Source organism: Mirounga angustirostris, unplaced genomic scaffold (assembly GCF_029215605.1).
Source record: "Mirounga angustirostris isolate CCGP_5_RB_7025 unplaced genomic scaffold, mMirAng1.0.hap1 SCAF_8, whole genome shotgun sequence".
Classification (NCBI taxonomy): domain Eukaryota; kingdom Metazoa; phylum Chordata; class Mammalia; order Carnivora; family Phocidae; genus Mirounga; species Mirounga angustirostris.
This window is the reverse complement of record NW_026991716.1, coordinates 9,854,172-9,866,272: the sequence shown is the minus strand read 5'-3', so window position 1 is coordinate 9,866,272 and position 12,101 is coordinate 9,854,172. Positions and strand designations below refer to the sequence as shown.

At 43.8% G+C, this 12,101-nt stretch overlaps 1 long non-coding RNA gene across 1 annotated transcript in view; it reads left to right on the top strand.

Annotated features, from left to right (window-relative positions):
* The window catches only part of LOC123837417 (uncharacterized), a 256,394-nt gene that overhangs the window by 68,039 nt on the left and 176,254 nt on the right, over positions 1–12,101 (top strand). Inside the window, exon 2 of the long non-coding RNA XR_010413411.1 lies at positions 11,174–11,225. This is a non-coding gene — a long non-coding RNA (uncharacterized LOC123837417). The remainder of the gene's footprint in view (positions 1–11,173; positions 11,226–12,101) is intronic.

The window sequence follows — 12,101 nt, the reverse complement described above, 5'->3', positions numbered from 1 at the left end:
GAAAGAAGGGTCAGGGATGTTCACATTGGGAACAGCCTTTTTAGGACCTGTTACATGCTCAGGGAGCTTGGATCTAAAATGGGAAGGGTCTACTTCTAAGCTTTCAGGCAGAGAAGGTATTACTCAGATTTTCTGGACAAAGTCCCTGAAGCTTAGAAATGACCAGAGATCAGCCTGAGGTTACATAGCCGGTTGTTGCAAGAGGGAAAAGGGGTTCAGGAGCCCTGAACCCTGGCTTTCTGCATGATACAGGTCAGAGAGATGGTCTGAGGACGCGAGCCTTCGGCTTTGTACACAAGACAGCACATTTCTCCGAGTGGAGAGTCAGCCAATTGTGAACACACTTTGGGCTCTTTGAGAAAGATGTGGCAACCCCCCCCCCCAACTCGGGCCAACCAAACCCCTACCTTGCTACGTGAAGCTTTGGCTTCTGTCCCCCCCCCACCCCAAATCCTCATTACTTTGGGAGTCAGAGAAAGTACCATGGATTAGAAGGGCTGTTTATTTTTTTTTTTAAAGATTTTATTTATTTATTTGACAGAGAGAGAGATAGCGAGAGCAGGAACACAAGCAGGGGGAGTGGGAGAGCGAGAAGCAGGCTTCCTGCCGAGCAGGGAGCCCGATGTGGGACTCGATCCCAGGACCCCGGGATCATGACCTGAGCCGAAGGCAGACGCTTAACGACTGAGCCACCCAGGCGCCCCAGAAGAACTGTTTATAAAACATAAAGACAAATGACTATCAGAAAAGAGCTTTTGAGAGAATGAAGAGACAAAACTTAGTATAGCTTAATGGATGTCTTGTCCAGTTGGCTTTGTGTGTTTGTGTGTTTACTGTAAAATACAGACTAGAGAATATGCCAGATTTCCTTTTTAGAACTTGGTAAAAAAAAAAAAAAATTAGAGCAGATGAACATTAGGCGAAATCCGAGGGGGATTTTGCTCACATATGAAAGTTTACAAGAAATCTAGTTGAGTCTGGTTCCAGTATTTGCTGAAGTTTGTGACTGTGTCAACAAAGATGGGTTAAAGTAAGCACATTTTAGATCCTAAACAGAGCAGCCTCATAGTCTGGAATAGAGAGTAGCTTTACAGTGTTTTAAAATGGGTTTCCTTTTCTCTCCTTCCAGCTGCGCCTAGTGCTAGGGGAAGATGAACTGGCATGTTCTTTGTTACACAGCAGCCTACCCACCCAGGGGAGCGAGGCACGTTAGAGTTTTCAAAACCCAAGCCCTTTCAATCAGCTGAGAGTGGAGTTGGGGAAAACGGGTTGGGAGAAGCTGCATAACCATTCAGGGTGGGATTGCAACACCTGGAACATTTTACCACGTTCTCCATAGCAGGACTCACGGTCTCATTGAGAAAACTGGCCCCAAACAATGGAGCAGCCGCTGAAATATGCTCGTACTGGCATTTGCCCCACGTCTGTTGGCCTGTTGTCGTTGCTGCTGTGTCTTGGCTGTGGATGTGGTTTGAGTGGTGTGGAGAAGGGCGTTCATTCCAGGTGAACGTCTTCGTTTTACTTCCGTACTTTCGTGATTTTGCTTAAAAGTCTCTGCTCATATCAGCGTTGTCTTTATGCATTTGATTAGCCTCTAGTGCACCGAGGACAAAGTGATCCTTTGGGGACCCAATATTTGTCATTCATCTATTTTGTCCCTGATGCAAGTTCAGTTTTTTAAAGACCTTGGAAATTTTGATCTTCTCTTTATAAAATGCTCTGTAGGTTTTGTGCTCCATAATTCTTGTAATATGAACTTTTTTAAGATTTTATTTGTCAGAGAAAGAGAGAGTGTGGCAGGCAGAGGGAGATGAGCAAGGAGCCCGACGCGGGACTCCATCCCAGGACCCCGGGATCATGACCCGAGCCAAAGGCAGATGCCCAACTGACTGAGCCACCCAGGCGTCCTGGTAATATGAACTTTTTTATGAACGCAAATCTAATACTGAAGTTTTCCTGAAAATTTTTTTTGGTATGTTTTCTTTCTTCATCTTTATGGCTTAAATTAGGGGATTTGGCAAAAACATTAACTTTCCAAATCTTTCTGGTTCCATAAGAACAAAGCCTACATTAACAAAACAAAACAAAACTCTTTTGAGTATAGCTGACACTCAATTTTACATTAGTTTCAGGTGTATAACCTAGCAAGGGGACAACTCTGTATTTACGCTACGCTCACCACAAGTGTCCCCACACAATGCTATTACATACCCTTGACCATGTTCCCTATGCCCTGCCTTTCATCCCCATGACTTATTCATTCCATAAGTGGAAGTTTGCACCTCCCACTCCCCCTCATCCATTTTGCTCATCCCCTTGCCCTGCAACTATCCATTTATTTTCTATATTTATTGGTCTGATTCAGCTTTTTGTTTATTTGTTAGAACAAAGCCTACATTTTGAAGGTGAAGCCTTTTTAAATAGCCTTAATATTAGGAAAACTTGTTAATATTAACACAAAAGTTAACATAATAACTTGCTGTTTAAAGTTGTAATATTTTCCAAGTGCTCCCCTGTCTCTGCCCTCTGCAGGACAAGGGGCCGGGTCTAGAGGATGGCAGAAATTTGTCCAGTGTCTGCACAGAGCCTGGTGTGTGGGGTCCACTTTATATGTGGATATTTTTCAATAAATATGTATTTTTCTCTTTTATGATTTTCTTAACATTTTCTGTTCTCTAGCTTTATTGTAAGAATACAGTATATAATACAGGACATACAAAATATGTGTTAATTGACTCTTAGGAAGCCTTCTGGTCAACAGCAGGCTATTAGTAAAGTTATACGTGGATTTTTGGGGGGAGGAGGGGCTGGTGCCCCAACCCCTGCCTTGTTCGAGGGTCAACTGTAATTATTAAATATTGCTGAATAAATATATTTTCTCATTTAAGAATCATAGCTACTTTATGAGGCTGGGGATATAAAGTTGATTCTCCTTATTCACGGTAGTTATATTCTATAAAGTCATTGTGAATATTGAATTAGTGAATGCAGAACTCTTGCCACTAAGGCAAATAGAGGGTTAAGTCCCCGGGAGGATCTGCTCATAAAATTTCCATCAACTGATCAATACATGACCTTATTTTATGTGTGTTTATTTAAAGACACCTTATTGAATATATGTTGTGGACTCATTAACATTGAACTCATGGCCAAAATACTACAACTCATGCCTGAGTGAAGCTTATCCAACATATGTAAGACCTACCCCAGCCTTCTTGCACTAGAGCACTAGACAGAAGGTCAGCACTACACTTGGGCATTTTATTATTTTTTTAGAAAAAAAATTATATTTTAGGCACGAAGGATACAGAATTACTTAGGTATTTTGGTTATGCTCACTGTCACTGCCACTTGAAAAAGTCTACTGGATTGCGGTGATTTTTTTTTCCATTGGTGGAATTACACATAAATTTTTTTTAATTAACATATAATGTATTATTTGTTTCAGGGGTACAGGTCTATGCTTCAACAGTCTTACACAATTCACAGCGCTCACCATAGCACATACCCTTCCCAATGTCTATCACCCAGACACCCCATCCCTCCCACCCCACCCCCCACTCCAGCAACCCTCAGTTTGTTTCCTGAGATTAAGAGTCTCTTACGGTTTGTCTCCCTCTCTGGTTTCATCTTGTTTCATTTTTCCCTCCCTTCCCCTATGATCCTCTGCCTTATTTCTCAAATTCCTCACATCAATGAGATCATATGATAATTGCCTTTCTCTGATGGACTTTGCTTAGTATAATACCCTCTAGTTCCATCCACGTCATTGCAAATGACAAGATCTCATTCCTTTTGATGGCTGCATAATATTCCATTGTATATATATACCACCTCTTTATCCATTCATCTGTTGATGGACATCTCGGCTCTTTCCACAGTTTGGCTATTGTAGACATTGCTGCTATAAACATTGGGGTGCACGTGTCGGGGGCCATTTTAAACAGTGAAATCATCATCATCAAAAAAAAAAATGAAATCATCAACAAAAAGTACAAACAGTGTGGGAAATGTGGCAATAAGCAGACCAGAAAAAGGACTCTTGTTCACAGTATGAGGGCCGAAACCAAAGGCAGAGTGTCCTTGTTCACCAGCAGCAGGTAACACGCACGTTAGGATTGTTTGCCAATCTGTCCATGGGCATGAAGGACTGCGAAGGCACCATGGATAGTGATTCGGGGGTTAGAAATACTAGCAAGTAGGTGAGTTCGCAAATATGGAATCCCTGAGTTAACGAGGATTCACTGTATGGGTCCATCCTTTTTGTGTACTTGGAAACTCCAGAAGGAAACTCCCAAGTTCAGAAAGAATTGTCTGCAGTCATCCAAGGGGAACTGAAACCTGGGTCTTCTGACTCCTGGGTCAGTGTTCAATCTACCACCCTGGGCTGTCCACCATAGGAGGACAAGGGGGATGTTCTGGGAAAATAGAGGGGAAACCTATGACTGGCTCATTAGCGCAAAGAAAGTGCCCTTTTTTTTTTTTTGAACAATGTGTGGTATCTGCGCTTAAAGTTATCAAGCTTTATAATCTGAAATGACTCATGGAAACCTTGGAAAATTGTCTGTTATGTAATTTGTAATGTTTTTTCTTTATACCAAAAACCTAAATAATCACTGAAATCTTATCCTGTGTCTGTAAAAGGAAAGATAACTCGGGTTTAGTCTTCCCACATATAAATTGCAATAGTGCACATGGGATCATCACAGTTCATGGCTTCGCTCTTACTCCGAGGACAGCGAGTCCATGCTTGCTTTGCACAAGCTTCCAGGAGTGGGAAGAGGCTGGGGAAAGATGAAGATGGGTCACTGGCTTCAAAAATATCTTGAGGGTTATTCTGTGTCGGTTTGGTGCCTTCATCCTTGACAGATGCCAGCTAATTCAGGGTACTCAGCTCTAAGTAGGAAAATCAAAACTGGCCAGATTAAGACTTTAATTTTAGATACGTAATACAGAGAGGACTTAAAATACAGCTATGTATTCTAATGTCGGGAACAGGAAGAAAATAACTTGCGCATTATTAATTTTATGACACTTCCAATGTTTTCAGAAAACCTTTCCCAGTTGTGTTCTATAGGACATTAGTATTCCATGAAATCTTAAGACACTATGTTAAAAAAAAAAAAGGCTTTAAGGTCAAGAGAGTTTGGGAAATACTAGTTTAAATGAGTTTAACCAAGGTTTTTTTTTTTTTTTTTACTAAAGTACAGAAGTGTTCTAGCCTGTGTATTGTAGGCTTGTCAGCACTAATAAGCTTGCATGTGTGATCATGGTCTCAGCACATCTACCTGTGGAACAGCCAGCAATGTCCCCTGTTCTGTAGATCATGGTTTGGAAAATGCTGTTGTGCGGTATAATGTACAAATTCCAGGGGAGGTGCGAGAGGAGAAAGTTAAGATTTTCATCCTGCTGAGGGAGATGGAAAAGTCCCATGAGATTGATGACTTTCCCTCCCTTACACGGTGGTAGAGTCCTAGCCTGTGAAATTAGATCTCTACTAGCAATTTGTGGCAGAGAGAGAACATCTACCTGCCCCAGGGGGAAGGGAACGAAGTTTACTTGTGGTCATGTAGTGCATGGTGGGCCAACTCAGTGAGTCTTCCTGAAGCCAGGGGAGGATCCGTGAAGGCTGTGGGTAGGATGTCCTTCACAGCCAAGGGTCAGCCCAGGACTCCTAGAAGTGCGAGGCTTATAGTGGGGTGAATGGTCTCCCCTGTTCCTCTTCCACTCCTGCATCTGCTTGGAACATGCAGATGTGACCTTATTTGCAAATAGTGTTCGCAGGTGTATTAAGTTAAGCATCTCAAGATGAGATCACCTTGGGTTATCTGGGTGGGCACTAAATCCAAGGGGATAAGCATCCTTATAAGAGAAAAGGCAGAGGGAGATTTGAGACTCAGAAGACCACAAGCCAAGGAACTCCTGGAGGGATCAGAAGTTGGAAGAGGCAAGGAGAGCCTCTTCCCTGGAGTCTTTGTCTGGAGTGCAACTCTGCTGACCTCTTGCTTTCAGACCTCTGGCTTCCAGAACTGTGAGGGAATAAATTCCTGTTGTTTTAAGCCACCATGTTTGTGGTTCTGCGTTATGGCAGCCTCAGGAAATGAATACAGGGCTGCAGGTGAGGAGAGATGGAAACTGACAGAGAAGTAGGTAAAGTTAGAAGATGAGAGCTGCTAAGTTCACATGGCAGGGGTCAGCCTGGAGAGTCCTCTGGAAAGGGAGCTTTCAAGAACTTTCGTGTGGCACATGGAGGTCACACTGGTGCAACCAGCAAGCTCACGACCAGGTGCTGCGGCAGAATTAGAGGAATGGTGTCTGGGGGTTGCTTGGACAGCATGGCCACCATAGGAGGACAAGGGGGATGTTCTGCCTGGCTGAGGGTTTGAATAGGGTATCACTGGCGGGGGGCGGGGGGCGGGGGGCGTAGAATAAAAGATGGCTTGGCAAAGGAATAAAATAAATTTCCTCTGCCTTGGAGAGATCACTGGTGTTGGTGGTCTTGTGGATGGATTTCAGAGTGGAGTCAGCCCACAGCTAGCATGGCTCTTGACTACGGCTGGGTCCCGCACCCCTCAGGCCTACAGGAGAGCATCCCCAGGACATCACAGGGTGAATTTTGGGGACCTGTGCCCTAATTAAAAGACTTCATACATGCTTCGCCATTACAAAGCGAACAAAAAAATTACTACGAAATGAAAAAGTTGCTACTATTTTTATCTTCTAAGGCAATGACAGATTATTCCCATGGGAATAATTCCACTGCCTTTGAAAAAGCCCTGATGATAAGCCTTTTGGTTGAGAAAAACAAGACTTCCTGGGCACATTGAGGAGGAGGCAGAGGGGACAAAGACAGTGCCTTCTTGTTCTGCATAGTAGAGTAAAACTGAGGGGGCTAGGGTCTGTGAATGGGGAGGGAATGAAGTGAGGTGGGTGGTGTCAGCAGGAGCTCCCAAGAACGTGGAGGGAAGCTGGGCGTGGTCTGTGCTGGAATATGGCTCCTGAAAAATTTACTTTAGTCAAGAATGGCCAGTATACGTCTACCTTTGTCTGATACTGAAAGGAAGCCCTTTCCTGCCCTGGGCTGTTGTCCATTACACTCCAGCTGTTAGCAGAATTCTACATGCATGCTCTTGTTAGAGACGTTTCAGGAAATGTGGGAAAACTACGGTGTCCAGTGTGTGTTGAGGGGGGATAGGACTGGGGGGGGGGTCTACCTGTCACAGATACTGGGAATGGAGGAGCAGGGATGGCAGGCTGTGGAGTGGACTGACTCCAGGGAGGCAGGGCCAGATCTAGATCTGAGGGACGCTCTAGATCTCCTGCAGTGTGTGTGGCCTGGAACCTTTGTTTTATCTACTAAAGCAGGAGTTATCCCAGAAGAATGGGGGCGGGGGTCATTCAGACTGGAGGTAGCTAGGCACCTGAGTAAACTCAGATGTGCTCAGGATTTGGGGCTGAGTGGGTAAGGTTTGGGTATGCCGCATTACTATATAAACAGCTGCCTTAATTATTGTATGTTGTTAAACTCAGTATAATAACTCTTTGGTAGAGCATCTGCCCTATATTCAGAACATCCCCCAAAGGATGAGTATATGTTGTTGGTGGAGGGTAAGGTGGATACTAAGGACAGGGGAAAATGGAGGAAAACTACGTCAACCAGAAAAGGCCCTAAAACCACTGACTGGTGGTGCACAAATGTGATTCTCCTTGAACAAGGAGAGCCGAGAAATGGGCCAGCAGAATCACAAAGCTATTGGGGGGGAGCTGGTATGGGTGACTGCAGAAGGAACAGAACGTTGCAAGCTAGGAACATGCCATTCAGCACTGCGATGTGAAGTCACCTTGAGAATGGGGAAGTGATTGTTGGAATCTACTTGGTAAAAACTAACAAAAGTGGGACCTGTTGCTAAATGTGTTTATTCTGTCAGATTATCAGGCTTATTCTTTTCGGATATGGAAAGATTTTGAATATTCAGTGATAGGTGGGAGTGAAACATCATTCAGGACTTCACTCCAGGCTCTCAGATTTGTGGGCATAATTTAACAGGACATCAAATGTTATTACTTTAACCATCATAATGCCCTGGGAGGGGGCGGAATCCTGTTTGCTTATCAGGGACCCTTGACTTTCCTGTGATATCTTCCCATTGGGATTAGATGGATGTCTGCTTTCTGACTCCTTCGGAGGCTTGATTGAGGATTAGATCACTCAGTCCCAACTGGCCATTTCTCTCGGAGGATGGGCAAATCAGTGCTAATTGATACTTTTTATATTTAATTACACTTAATTTCTTCTGTCTGGGTGCCCTGAAACCGAGAAGAGGAAAACAGTGCTCTACATGCAAATCTTCTAACATAAACATTTCTTAACCTCATTTGCTGCAGGATTAGTCCAAATATAGAATCCTTAAGATAAAAGCTGCTTACACTGGTTTCTTATCTGTATTTCCATCCTGTCTCTGGAGTCCCTCTTTCTGGAAACCATCTCTGTGATGGGAATTTGCTTATTCTCTATTTCCCTAACACTCAACTCTTCCATATTTAGTATTATAACCATTTCCGTCCTTTTGTTAGTTTGCCTAAGCTAATTCCATAACCCGCAGGTCTGTTTCTCTGCCTTCAAACCACCAGGCACGGGGCTCTGGTCACAGTGCTCTTCCCAATGGTTTTAATGGCATCACCCCTCCTTCAAAGCCTTGATACTTCCCACTTCCTTCTGGATAAAGCTCCTGACCCAGTCCCAACTCACGATTCCAGATTTTCTCCCAAGTCCTCAGGACTTACACCTGCTTGCTTCTCTCCCTCCCTTTGCTGGTGTGAGTGCTGCATCCTAGTCTGGACACACTCCTCACCTCCTCTTGTTCCTCCCCTCTACTCTTTTTTTTTTTTTTTTTAAGATTTTATTTATTTGACAGCAGGAATACAAGCAGGGGGAGTGGGAGAGGGAGAAGCAGGCTTTTTGCTGAGCAGGGAGCCCAATGTGGGGTTCGATCCCAGGACCCTGGGATCACGACCTGAGCTGAAGGCAGATGCTTAACAACTGAGCCACCCAGGCACCCCATCTCCCCTCTACTCTTGAGGACCGTTTCACACAATAAATCTCTTGCATATCTAATCCTGTCTTGGTGTCTGGTTTTAGAAAGATCCAAAATGGCATGAAAGGGTTTCCAGCCTCCCCTCACACTTACCAGACTCTTAGATCCTTGGTTTGACCCTTGACCCCTTATTTCTTGGTGAGTTCCTTTAGAGACTTGCCTTTCTTGCCAGTGGACCCTGGGGAGGGTCATTCTGGTCTGGTCCTTCTGACAGATGTCCTAACTATGAATCTTGGAGTTTGGATTGAGTTTTCCCTCTTTAGAAAGACATATAGTTCTTTTCTGCAAATTGTCTTGTCCCATCCATGGAACTCAGCACTCAAGGGGAGAGACATCTTCTGTGCCTGTTTTTTTAACATATGTCCTGTTCCATCCTTTTCTCCAGAGTGAGGAAATGCCTATTACCCTTAGAGTTTGAAATCCAAGGCAGAAACTGTTTAAGTTATTTAAAAAACATTTGCTCCTGGTGAATATTTCTACCCCTGGACTTAATAGAGGCTCATCTGGTTTTAGACATCTCTTCAGTGAACACCTTTTCCAAATATTTCTTTTTCACTATATTGTAAACTTTTTAAAAAAATTGTAAGCTTCCTGAGAGCTGCTTCTTGTGTTTCAGATTGCTCATTTGTAATATTGAGGGCTAGATTAAGTTATTTATTTATTTATTTTTTAGATAGAGGAAGAGCGAGTGTGTGTGCAAGCAGGGGAGGGTGGGGGAGTGCAGAGGGAGAGGAGAGAGAGACTCTCAAACAGGCTTCATGCTCAACGTAGACCCCGACATGGGGCTCGATCTCACAACCATGAGAGCATGACCTGAACCAAAACCAAGAGTCGGACACTTAACTGACTGAGCCACCCAGGTGCCCCTAGATTAAGTTATTTTAAAGACCTCTTTTAGTTGTGTGATTTTCCGGAAAGATCTGTTAGAAATGGTCTAGTAAATTACTTTCTTCCTCTGAATATTGTGTCCATTCTCTTTGATAATCTACCTTTCATTTCTACAAAGCGTTTTGCAGTTTGTTCACATACATTACATTAGTTGATCCTTGTATCCACCTTGTGAAATGTCAGAGTAAATATTAGCTGCCTTTTATGTGTCAGGAACTCGAGACTTGTTGAAATTAAATGACAAGTCTCCAAGTGCCTGGGGGAGTCACTGGGTCTGGTGCCCCATGTCCTACTAATCCCCTAACTCAAGATGATTTTCTTTTTCCTTCATGACCTACAACTACGAACTCAGCATTCTTCAGAAAGCACCTTCATGTTTCTCTTACTTTCACCGTCTGCACTTAGGCGCAGAGGGTTAGAAAAGGTGTCCCAGATTCAAATGCCTGAAAAGGTAAGTCAGGGTAGCAGGGTCAGAATCCCACAGTTGGGAGGGAGGGGACTGTGGCAGACAGAAGAGCACATCTGAGGGAGACAGTACCCAGTTAGTCCTAGCCCTTTGTGCCATCCAGGAATGCTGGCCTGGGGTGGCTAAATTTTCATTTTTCCAAGGAAAGCTGGAAATAATATATTTTAGTGTGAAATCTGCATTTTAAGGTGCTCAAAAAAATTAAAAAAAAAAAAAAGAAAACCCTAGAGGCACCTGGGTGGTGCATTTGGTTGAGCGTCTGACTCTTGCTTTTGGCTTGGGTTGTGATCCCATGGTCATGGGATTGAGCTCAGGGTCTGCTTGAGATTCTCTCTCCCTCTCCCTCTGCCCCTCATGTTCAGGTGCTCGCTCTCTCTCTCAAATGAATAAATAAAAATAAATCTTAAAAAAGAAAATCCTAGGAGGCCAAAATACATCTATAAGTGATGTTTGGGTCCATAGATCCCCAAGTTAGGGGCTTCTGATTTGGAGGGATAAGCCATATTTAACTCACTCTGTAAGTTTCCCTCTCAAAATCCTGTGAAATCATTTGGTGAATTTTACCACCTTTACTAAGAGTTTGGTTGTAAATATTGTAAACAGGAATAAGTCATCAATTGTTGGATGCTTCCTGTGTTCTGGGGAGTATGCTGGGTATTTGGTGCACAACTTCACTAATTCGAACAACCTTAGGATACATCTATTTTTTACCCTTATTTTACAGATGGGGGAGAAGAGGTCCAGAGCTGACCTAGCTTGCGGAGGCCACACAGTCGGTAAGTAGTGGAACCAGAATCCGACCCAGGTTTCTGGCCTCAAAGTGCGTTCTTGCTCTTCATTTAATACACATATTGCCAACATCCTCAGAGAAGAGAGAGAGGATCAAATGAAAAATACGGTACTTCTATTTTGAAACAAGTCAAAAGTGACATCTTGTCATATGTATGGAGAACTTAAAAGACAAGCATAATCCTATTTTTTTGGTGGGGGGTGGGGTGGGGAGTGGAAGAGGTGTGTTTCTCTTTGCACACCTGGACAGGGAAGACAAAAAGAGACTGCCCACAGTAGGATGTGTTCCTCCTTTCTTTCAAAACTCTAAGCCAGAAATAGGTTCCCGACCAGCTAGTGTTTGGGTTTTGTATTCAGACTTTGTCTGCATTGACCACAATGTCCTGCGAGATGGCCACTAGCTTACTTCTGCTCCCTCTTGACTCTGGTTTCCAGAAAGCAAAGCTCGGGTGAAAAAAGACCTTTTGTTTAGGATCTGAAGTCAAGTCCAAATATAACAAGATCCCAATAACTTCCTCCACCCCCTAGGGTTTCAAACCAAATTCACTCTGCCCAGATGGCTGCCTCAGAAAGACGGAGCATTCCCCCACTGCTTCCTCTTTCTGCTGGCTGCCCACTGATTACAGCTAATGGCTCCCAGCTGTACAGCCTCTGAAGACTGGGGGGAAGACGAGTCTTTGAAAAATAATTTAATAACCAGACTCCTCCAGGGATGGGTGGGGTTGACGCCAATCCTGTTGGAGCGCGCTCTCATTCAGAATCTAGCTGGATGGCGTGCTTTGGAGAGAGAGGAGTTGCTCTGTGCATTTTGAACCCCTCTTGGTTTTCCCTGTAAGAGTCTGATACTCTGTTCCGTAAGTGTG